This window comes from Carlito syrichta, unplaced genomic scaffold, assembly GCF_000164805.1.
Source record: "Carlito syrichta isolate Samal-C Ts95f unplaced genomic scaffold, Tarsius_syrichta-2.0.1 Scaffold308238, whole genome shotgun sequence".
In the NCBI taxonomy this organism is placed as follows: Eukaryota; Metazoa; Chordata; class Mammalia; order Primates; family Tarsiidae; genus Carlito; species Carlito syrichta.
In genome coordinates this window covers 190,822-201,035 of record NW_007252334.1, presented here as the reverse complement: position 1 = coordinate 201,035, position 10,214 = coordinate 190,822, and the positions used below count along the sequence as shown (strand labels likewise).

At 39.6% G+C, this 10,214-nt stretch overlaps 1 pseudogene across 1 annotated transcript; it reads left to right on the top strand.

Annotated features, from left to right (window-relative positions):
- The first annotated feature begins 6,319 nt into the window (after positions 1-6,319).
- Positions 6,320-8,920, top strand: LOC103267758 (annotated as a pseudogene). The gene is made up of 2 exons (XR_002482384.1): positions 6,320-6,367; positions 8,237-8,920. The product of XR_002482384.1 is annotated as a 60S ribosomal protein L4 pseudogene (transcript).
- Positions 8,921-10,214: the final 1,294 nt, after the last annotated feature.

Below are 10,214 nucleotides of genomic sequence, written 5' to 3'. Positions count from 1 at the left end.
CTACAATACATCAAAAAAAAAAAAAAAAAAATCAGCCAGGTGTGGTCGCGCATGCCTGTAATTCCGGCTACTTGGAAGGCTGAGGTGGAAGGATCACCGGAGCCCCGCAGGTTGAGGCTGCAGTGGCCGGGAGCAGCCACTGCACTCCAGTCTGGGCGACAGAGTGAGACTCCAACTCAAAAAAAAAAAAAAAAGAAAAGCAAAACAGTTAGCGTCTCCAATAGTCTTATTTGCAGAAGTGGAAAAGCCAATCACCAAATCATATAGAATTGCAGGGTGTTCCCAAATAGCCAAAACAATCTTGAAAAAAGAAACATAAAGTTGGAGAACCAATACTTTCTGATTTCACAACTCAGCACAAAGTTGCAGTAATCAAAACAATGTGACACTGGTACAGGATAGGCATATAGACTAATGGAACAGAACTGAGAGTCTACAAATAAACTCATACATTTATGGTCAATTGATTTTTGATAAGAGTGCCAAGGCTATGCAATGGGAAAATAATAATCTTTTCAACAAATGTGTCTGGGGAAACTGGATTTCTACTTGTAAATGAATGAAGTTGGGCCCTTCCTTTACATTATATAGAAAAATTAATTAAAAATGAGCTCAGTATTACTCTGAAGTAAAACCAGATAAGGCCACAACAAAACTTCAGGTCAATATTTCTAATGAAATACATGTAAAAATCCTCAATAAAATACTAGCAAGCCAAATTCAAAAACACATTACAAAGATAATTCATTATAATCAATTGGAGTTCATCTCAGGGATGCAAGGATGGTTCAGCATATGCACATCAATAAATGTGATATGTTACATTAACAAAATCAAGAATAAAAACCATATGATCATTTCAGTAGATGCTGAAAAAGCATTCTATAAAATCGGCATTCTTTAATGAAAAAAATCAGGAAACTGAATATAGAAGGAACATATTTCAAAATAATAAAGACCATATATGACAGATTCTCATCTGGCATCATGCTAAATGGGGAAAAAATAAAAGCCTTTCCTCTAAGATTTTGAACAAGACAAAGATGCCCCCTTTTACCATTTTTATTCAATATAGTCCTGGAAATCCCAGCCAGCTCAATTAGGTAAAAGAAAGAAATAAAGGGCATCCAAATGGGAAAGGACAAATTTTATTCTTGTTAGCAGATGACATCATTATATACTTAGAAAAACTTACATATTCTACCAAAAAACTGTTCAAACTAATAAATGAAGTCAGTAAAGCTGCTGAATATAAAATCAACCTACAAAAGTCAGTAACATTTATGTATGCCACCTGAAAAAGAACAATCTGAAAAAGAAAACAATCCCATTTTCCCTAGCTACAAATAAAACAACATGAAATACCCAGGAATACATTTGTATAAAAAATGCTCTACAATGAAGACCACAAAATACTGATGAAAGACCTACAAAACATTGAAGAAATTGGAGTTTCTCTATCAAAATGCAAACGACATGTTTGCGTCGCTATAAAGGAATACTGGAGACTGGGTAGTTTATAAAGAAAAAAGGTTTATTTGTTTATTTGGCTCAGGGTTCTGTGCAGGAAGCACGATGTCAGCATTTGTTTCTGGTGAGGGCCTCAGGCTGCTTCTACTCATGGTGGGAGACCAAGGGGATCCTGTGAGAGCACATGGCGAGAAAGGGAGGAGGGGAGTGGGAGGGACATACAAGGCTCTTAGGAATAAGAGTCTAATAGGTAGCCGGGCGTGGTAGGGCGTGCCTGTAGTTCCAGCTAGTTGGAAGGCTGAGGCGGAAGGATCGCCGGAGCCCAGTGGGTCGAGGCTGCAGTGGCTGGAGGCGGCCACTGCACTCCAGTCTGGGCGACAGAGTGAGACTCCAACTCAAAAAAAAAAAAGAAGAGTCTAATAGAGAGAGAGAGCTCACTCAATGCTGCAAAGACTACACCAAGACATTCATGAGGGGTCCTCCCTGACTACCCGAACACCTCCCGTCTCCAACCCTGAGGATCAAATTTCAGCATGAGACTTGGAGGAGACAAATATCCAAGCTATTTGAACATCTTTCACAGAAAAAGAAAAACATAATCCTAAAATGTTTGTAGGACCACAAAAGACTCTGAATAGCCTAAACAATGAAACTAAATCCCTATCTCTCACCCTATAAAAAAATCAAATCAAATTTGATTAATTACTTAGATGTGAAGACTTGAAACCATGAAACTACTAGAATAAAACGTTGGGAAAATTCTTCAGGACATTAGTCTGGGCAAAGATTTTTTTGGGGGTAGGACCTCAAAAGCATACACAACAAAAGCAAAAATAGACAAATAAGATTATATCAAGCTAAAAAACTTCTTACACAGCAAGAAGACAACAGAGAGAAGAGACAACTTATAGAATAGAAGAAAATATTTGCAAACTATTCATCTGACAGGAAATTAATAACCAGAATATATAAGGAACTCAAACAATAGCAAAATAAAAAGCAAACACTTAAAAAATGGGCAAATGATCTGAATAGACATTCCACAAAAGGAGACATACAAATGGCCAACAGATACATAACAATATGCCTAATATCCCCACTAATCATCTGGGAAATGTAATTCAAAACCACAGTGAGATATCATCTTACCCCAGTTAAAATGGTTATTATCACAAGGACAGAACAACAAATGCTGGCCTGAATGTGGAGAAAGAGGAATGCTAGTGCACTGTTGATGGAAATGTAAATTAGTACAATCACTATGGAAACACTATGGAAGTCTTCAAAAAGCTAAAAATAGATCTCATATGACCCAGCAATCCCAATATTGAGTATACAGACAAAAGAAAGGAAATTAGTGTATTGAAGAGATATTTGCACTCCCATATTTATTGCAGCACTATTCATAGTAACTAAGATATGAAAACAACCTAAATGTTCATCAATGGATGAATGAATAAAGAAAGGTTTGGTTTAGATACACAATGGAATATTATTCAGCCATGAAAAAGAATATAATTGTATCATTTACAACAACACGAATGAATCTGGAGGTCATTATGCTTCACAGAATAAGCCAGGCACATCCTGGCCAGTATTTATTATTTCTTTGCAGTGGTGCAATTAAACTCACTGCAGCCTCAGACTCCTGGGCTCAAGTTATCCTCTTACCTCAGCCTCCCATGTTGCTGGGACTATAGGCATGCACCCCCGTGCCTGGCTAATTTTTTTTTTTTTTTTTGTAGAGATGGGACTTGCATTGTTGCCTAGACTAGGCGACTCCTGGGCTAAAGTGATCCATTTGACTTGGCCTCTCAGTGTGCTGGGATTACAGGCATGAACCACCATGCCCAGTTGGTTTTTAAAACTTGTCTAAAAAGATTTAGTGACATAGTCAAAAGAGAATTGGTTGACTCTGAATATAAACAATGTTTGAAACATGAGGAATTAGGGGTATCTAAATCAGTACATCTAATAGTTTGAGAATGGATTTATAAAGGAATGAGATAGAAGCAGCTACTCATAAATATCCAGAAAAATCACAAAAGTTTAATTTTGGGATGGGAACACACAAATGTTTCATTCAAGCATACAAATATATAGGACAAAAGTGTGTGTATGAATCATTTTACATTTTAATAAAATTTTGTTTTATTTAAAGCACAAAACCTGAAAGAAAAAGATTAATTCAAAATGAACCAATGGTCTGAATATGGGAGCTAAAACCATAAAACTCTTAGGAGAAAACATAGGAATAAATCATCATCATCTTGAATTTGGCAATGGATTCTTACAGATGACACAAAAAGCTTAGGCAACAAAACCCAAAATAGGCAAATGGGACTACATGAAACTTTAAAACTTCTGCACATAAAATAAAATACTAAAAAGCAAACCTTTGAAATGGGAGAAAATATTTGCAAATCATATATCTGACAAGAGGTTAATATCTAGAATATGTAAAGAATGACTATAGTTCAACAACAATAACAACAATAACAATAACAGAACCCAATAAAAAGTGGGCAAAGAAATATACATTTCTCCAGGGATGATATCCAAATGACCGCAAAACAGATGAAAAGATGCTTAACATCATAAATCATTAGAGAAATACAAATTAAAATCAAGATGAAATATCACCTCATAATCATTAGGATGGCCACTGCAAAAAACAGAAACAAACAAACAAAACAGAAAATAACAAATGCTGGTAAGGATGTGAAAGGTGTGGGCAATTGGAACCTTTGTGTACTGTTGGTGGGGAGGTAAAATGATACAGCTGCTATGACATTTCTTCAAAAAATTAAAAATAGAATTGCCATGTAACCTAGCAATTTGACTTCTGGGTGTATATATCCAAAAGAATTGAGAGCTGGAGGGGAGATCCAAGATGGCCTCTGTGGAGCAGCAGACTGGTGCCTCTCACTGAGCAAGAAATTAACTCAAAATGAAGAAATGACTTAAATATGGGAGTAAAACCATAAAACTCTTAGGAGGAGGCATACAAATAAATCTTAATCATCTTGGATTTGGCATTGGGTTCTTATATATGACACAAAAACCTTAGGTAACACAACTAAAAGTAGGCAAAGGGGACTATCTAAAACTTGAACACTGAACATCAAATAAAACCATTAGTGGAGTAAAAAGGCAAAGAGTAGGTACCTAGCCACCAATAGTGGAGACACTTCAGACACTTTTGGATGGGGGAAGCACCCTGCACCCAGCAAAGGCCTCTTTGGACATGGAGAGCAGAAAACAATGGCAGATGCTGGAATCCAGGTGCCCCATCTTCTTCTGTGCACCAGGCTCACACAAAAAATGAAGCCTTGCCCAGCAAATGAAAGTGGATGAGTGAACCAAAGACACTCTGGGATGATTCACCCCCTCTCAGTCATGCATGGGTCATCAGTCTCTTGTGGGAGGAGTCCTGGGCAGGACACAGAAGCAGGCAACCTCAGCCCAAGCAGAACAGGAAAAAACCCCACACTGGGTGGCACATGGGTGGGGAGGGCCGCCCTGCAGAGTAAATCTGGCTGGTGTGCATTGCCAGTGGCTGTTGGCCATCTCCTGGCCGGACAGGAAGAAACACCGCCAAACCCTACATCTCTACAGGGCCGAGCCTGCCCCTTCCTCTGCAGCAGATAACTCATTCTATTTCAAAAGTAAAGTGCAGACCTGAGCAGGGAAGGAGGAACATGAGTAAACTTCAGACAGCAGAGGGGAGACTCATCCTCCCACTCACTGTCTGAGTGCAAGCAGTGGGGGTTGAAAGCTGGTCTGACAAGTTTAGCAGTGGGAGAGAAAATCCACAGAAACAGAAAACCTCCACAAGGCAGAGCAAGGAATATAAGTGAATGTCCCTCCCTCTCTCACTGAGTGACAAATATTGAACCACAGAAAGGATCCTAGAACAGAGGGTAATTGATTAGCTTCAGACCAACAAATCAATAGAGGAATTACAGAGAGCGAAGAACAGCCTGTCACAAGTGAGAAAAAAATTGATGAAAGATACAGGCAGCCCTCAAAGTCCTAAAGAGATAGCACCCCAAAAGGCAGCTATTAGAGTACAAACAATAGAAACCTCCCAGAATGAACAGCCCTAGATGACAGCTACAGAAATCAGAGATTGGATGGCAAAAAATAAACTAGAAGGGGAACTCACTGAAGTCGTACCAGAAGTAAAAGCAGAGGTGACCAGCTTCAAAAAAGCCCATTCTGAAATAATGGCAATGAAAAACTTTATCCTGGAAATTAAGAACACAGTAACAAGCATTGGAAGTAGGGTCAACCAGGCAGAGGAAAAATTTTATCTCAGAGTTTGAAGACCAAAATATGGAATTAACCCAGTCTGTTAAAAATATAGGGGGAAAAAACCCCTCAAAAAGAAGGAACAAAGCCTCCAAGAGATGTGTGGCTCTATAAAGAAGCCAAATCTACAGCTGATTGGTATTCCTGAAGCAGAAAGGAAAACAGCAAACACCATGAAACAAGCATTCCATGAGATCATTCAAGAATATATCCCACATCTCACAAGAGAGGAGGCTGTCCAAGCAAAGAAATTCAGAGAACTCCCACAAGGTATGATGAAAAGACCATCCCCAAGGCATATAGTAATTTGCCTACACAAAATAAGCATGCAAGAAAAAATCCTAAAGACAATGAGAGAGAAGGGTGAGAATACCTACCAGGGAGAACCCATCAGAATCACTCCTAAATTATCTGTGGAAACATTACAAGCCAAAAGAGACTGGAGTCCAATTTTTATGTTTTTAAGGTTAAGCAATTTTAGCCAAGAATTTTCTTCCCTGCCAAGCTAAGCTTCATCAGTGATGGAGAACTGAAATCATCCCCAGATATTCAATCCCTAAGAGAATATGCCACCTCCAGACTAGCCCTTCAGGAGATGCTTAAGGTATTGAACACACGGGGAAAAAAAGAAAGGTTATATACACCACAAAAATACAGGCAAGCATAGAGTTAACAGAGCACACAGACCATTCACAGAATAAAAATAACACACACATATAAATACAAAAGTAAAAAAGAAACAAAACAACCCTTGAGAGCTTTATGACAGGGATAAACTGTCACATTTCAATAATCAATTTGAACATGAGTGGACTAAATGCATCACTGAAGAGACATAGAGTGGCAAACTGGATAAAGAAGCATGATCCAACAGTCTGCTTCCTTCAGGAAAACTCATCTCACTGCAAAGGGCACACATAGGCTCGAAGTTGGAGACTGGAAAACCATCTCTCAGGTGAATGCAAAACAGAAGAGAGCAGATGTAGTCATTCTGATACCAGACAAATTAGTCTTCAAACCAACAAAAATTAAAAAGGACACAGAAAGACAGTACATAATGATAAAAGGCTCATTCCACCAGCAAGAAATATCCATCCTAAACTTTATACATGCACCCAACACAGGAGCACCTCTTTTTATAAAACTACCAGCAAGTAAGCTAAGAAAGGATATTGACTCTCATGCAATCATGGTTGGAGTACTAAATACCCCATTAACAGCTTTAGATGGGTCACTGAGGAAAAAATCAACAAGGAGATTGGTAGCCTTAACTTGACACTTGATCAACTGGATTTAGAAGACATCTATAAAACACTCCACCCAACACCAACAGAGTATATATTCTACTTATCAGCACATGGAATATACTGCAAGATTGATCACATTCTCAGACATAAATCAAATGTGTTCAAATTTCAAAAGATTGAAATAATATCACGCATCTTCTCAGATCACAGTGGAATGAAAATAAATATTGCTACCAGCAAGATCAGCCCACAATGCACAAGGACATGGACACTAAATAATATGCTGCTAAACACCTTCTGGGTCAACATGGAAATCAAGACAGAAGTAGAAAGATTCCTGGAAACAAAGCAAAACAAAGACACATCAGAATTTCTGGGATGCCATGAAAGCAGTGTTAAGGGGAAAATTCATGCATGCACAGGTCAAGAAAACAGAAAGATCACAAGTAGACAGCCTAATGTCATACCTAGAAACCTCGAAAGGCAAGATCATTTAAATCTGAACTTCAGCAGAAGAATCCAAATCACCAAGATAAAATCTCAGTTGCAGGATATGGAAGACAAAAATACCATAGAAAGGATAAAAAAGACAAAAAGTTCATTACTTGAAAGGATAAATAAGATTGGACCTCTGAGCTGGGTGTGGTGGCTCAAGCCTGTAATCCCAGCACTTTGGGAGGCAGAGGTGAGAGGATTGCCTGAGCCCACAGGTTTGAGACCAGTCTGGGCAACTTGGCAAGACCTCATCTCTACAATAAATTAAAAAAAAAATTAGCCGGGCATGGTAGCGCATGCCTATAGTTCCGGCTACTTGGAAGGCTGAGGCAGAAGGATTGCCTGAACCCAGCGGGTTGGCGCTGGGGTGGCTGTGAGCATGCTACTGTACTCCAGTCTGGGGAACAGAGTGAGACGCCAACTCAAAAAAAAAAAAAAAAAAAAAGATTGGACCTCTACTAGATTGACTAAAAAACAGAGAAAGTCCAAATAAACACAATTAGAAATGAAAAAGGCAAAGTCACAGCAGACCCTGAAGAAACTAAAAAGATTCTCAGAGATTACTATGAACACCTATATGCAAATAAACTGGAATACCTAAAGGAAGTTGAGGACTTTCTGACATCATACAACCTTGCTAGGTTGAAACAAGAAGAAATTGAAATGGTAAACAGACCTATAACAATCTATGAAATCAACTCAGTCATAAGAAATCTCCCCAGGGCAAAATGAGAAACCGCCATCGCATCCAGCGTAGGGGCCCCTGCATCATCTACAATGAGGACAACGACATCATTAAGGCCTTCAGGAACATCCCTGGCATTACTTTGCTTAATGTAAGCAAGCTGAACATCTTGAAGCTTGCTCCTGGTGGGCATGTGGGTCGTTTCTGCATCTGGACTGAAAGTGCTTTCTGGAAGTTGAATGAACTGTACGGCACATGGCGGACAGCTGCTTCCCTCAAGAGCAACTACAACTTTCCCATGCACAAGATGATGAATACAGACCTTAATAGAATCTTGAAAAGCCCAGAGATCCAAAGAGCCCTTCGAGCTCCACACAAGAAGATTCATCGCAGAGTCTTGAAGAAGAACCCACTGAAAAATCTGAGAGTCATGTTGAAGCTAAACCCATATGTAAAGACCAGGCACCGGAACACCATTCTTCACCATGCCAGGAACCACAAGCTCCGGGTGGATAAGGCAGCCGCCAAAGCAGACAAGAAGGGGGTTTCAGGCAAGACACCTGTGGCAGGGAAGACAGGAGAAAAGAAAGCTGTAGTTGGGAAGAAGCAGAAGCCTCTGGTAGGAAAAAAGGCAGCAGCTGCCAAGAAACCAGCTGAAAAGAAGCCAGCAGAAAAGAAACCTACAGAAGAAAAGAAGTCAGCCGCATAAACTTTAAATGTTAATTTCATAAAGAGCTTTAATCATTTTGGACAACTTATCTTGAATAAAGACCTGATCAAAGAGGCATTAAGAGAAAAAAAAAAAAAAGAAATCTCCCCACCAAAAAAAGTCACGGACCAGATGACTTTCCAGCTGAATTTGACAAGGTATACAAGGAGGAACTGATACTAATCTTATTGAAAGTATTCCAGGCACAAGTCCAGGATCAGTGGCTTAGCCTGTAATCCCAGAACTCTGAGATGCCGAGGTGAGTGGATTGCCCGTGGTTTGAGACCAGCCCGGGCAAGTTGGCGAGACCTCACCTCTACAATAAATTAAAAACGAGCTGGGCATGGTAGCGCACACCTGTAGTTCTGGCTCCTTGGACGGCTGGGGTGGAAGGATCACTGGAGTCCAGCGAGTTGACACTGGGGTGGCTGTGAGCCTGCGTGTCACTGTACTCCAGCCTGGGCAATGGAGTGAGACTCCAACTAAAAAAAAAAAAAAAGTATTCTAGGCAATCAAGAGCAATAAAACTTCCCCCAACTCATATTATGAAGCCCAAATCATACTGATACCCAAACTGGCAAAGACCCAACAAGGAAAGAAAATTTCAAGCCAATCTCCTTGATGAAAATAGAATCAAAAATTCTCAAGAAGATTCTAGCAAATTGAATCCAACAACACATCTCAAGAATCATCCACCATGACCATGTGGGCCTCATTCTTGGGTGGCAGAGCTGGTTCAACATTCACAAGACCATAAACACAATTTAGCACATTAACAGATGTAAAACCAAGAACCACATGACTATATCATTAGATGCAGAAAAAGCATTTGACAAAATCCAGCATCCCTTCTTGATAAAAACCCTTGAGCACCTAGGCATAGAAGGAATATTCCTCAAAATGGGAAGAGCCATCTATGATAAACCCAAAGCCAACATTTTGCTCAATGAGCAGAAATTGGAAGCATTCCCCCTAAGAACAGAAACAAGACAAGGATGCTCACTCTCAGCTCTCCTGTTCAACATAGTGCTGGAAGTCCTAGTCAGAGCAATAGGAAAGAGAAGGAAATCAGGGGTATCCAAATAGGAAAAGAGGAAGTTAAGCCATCCCTCTTTGTGGACAATATGATTCTATACCTTGAAAACCCTGTGGAGTCTGTCATAAGCCTCCTTGCACGAGTACTTTGGTAAAGTCTTGGGATACAAAATCAACATGCAAAAGACTATTGCATTTCTCTACATCTGCAACAAGCAGTTAGTAAACCCAAAAAGCACAATCTCATTCACAATAGCCA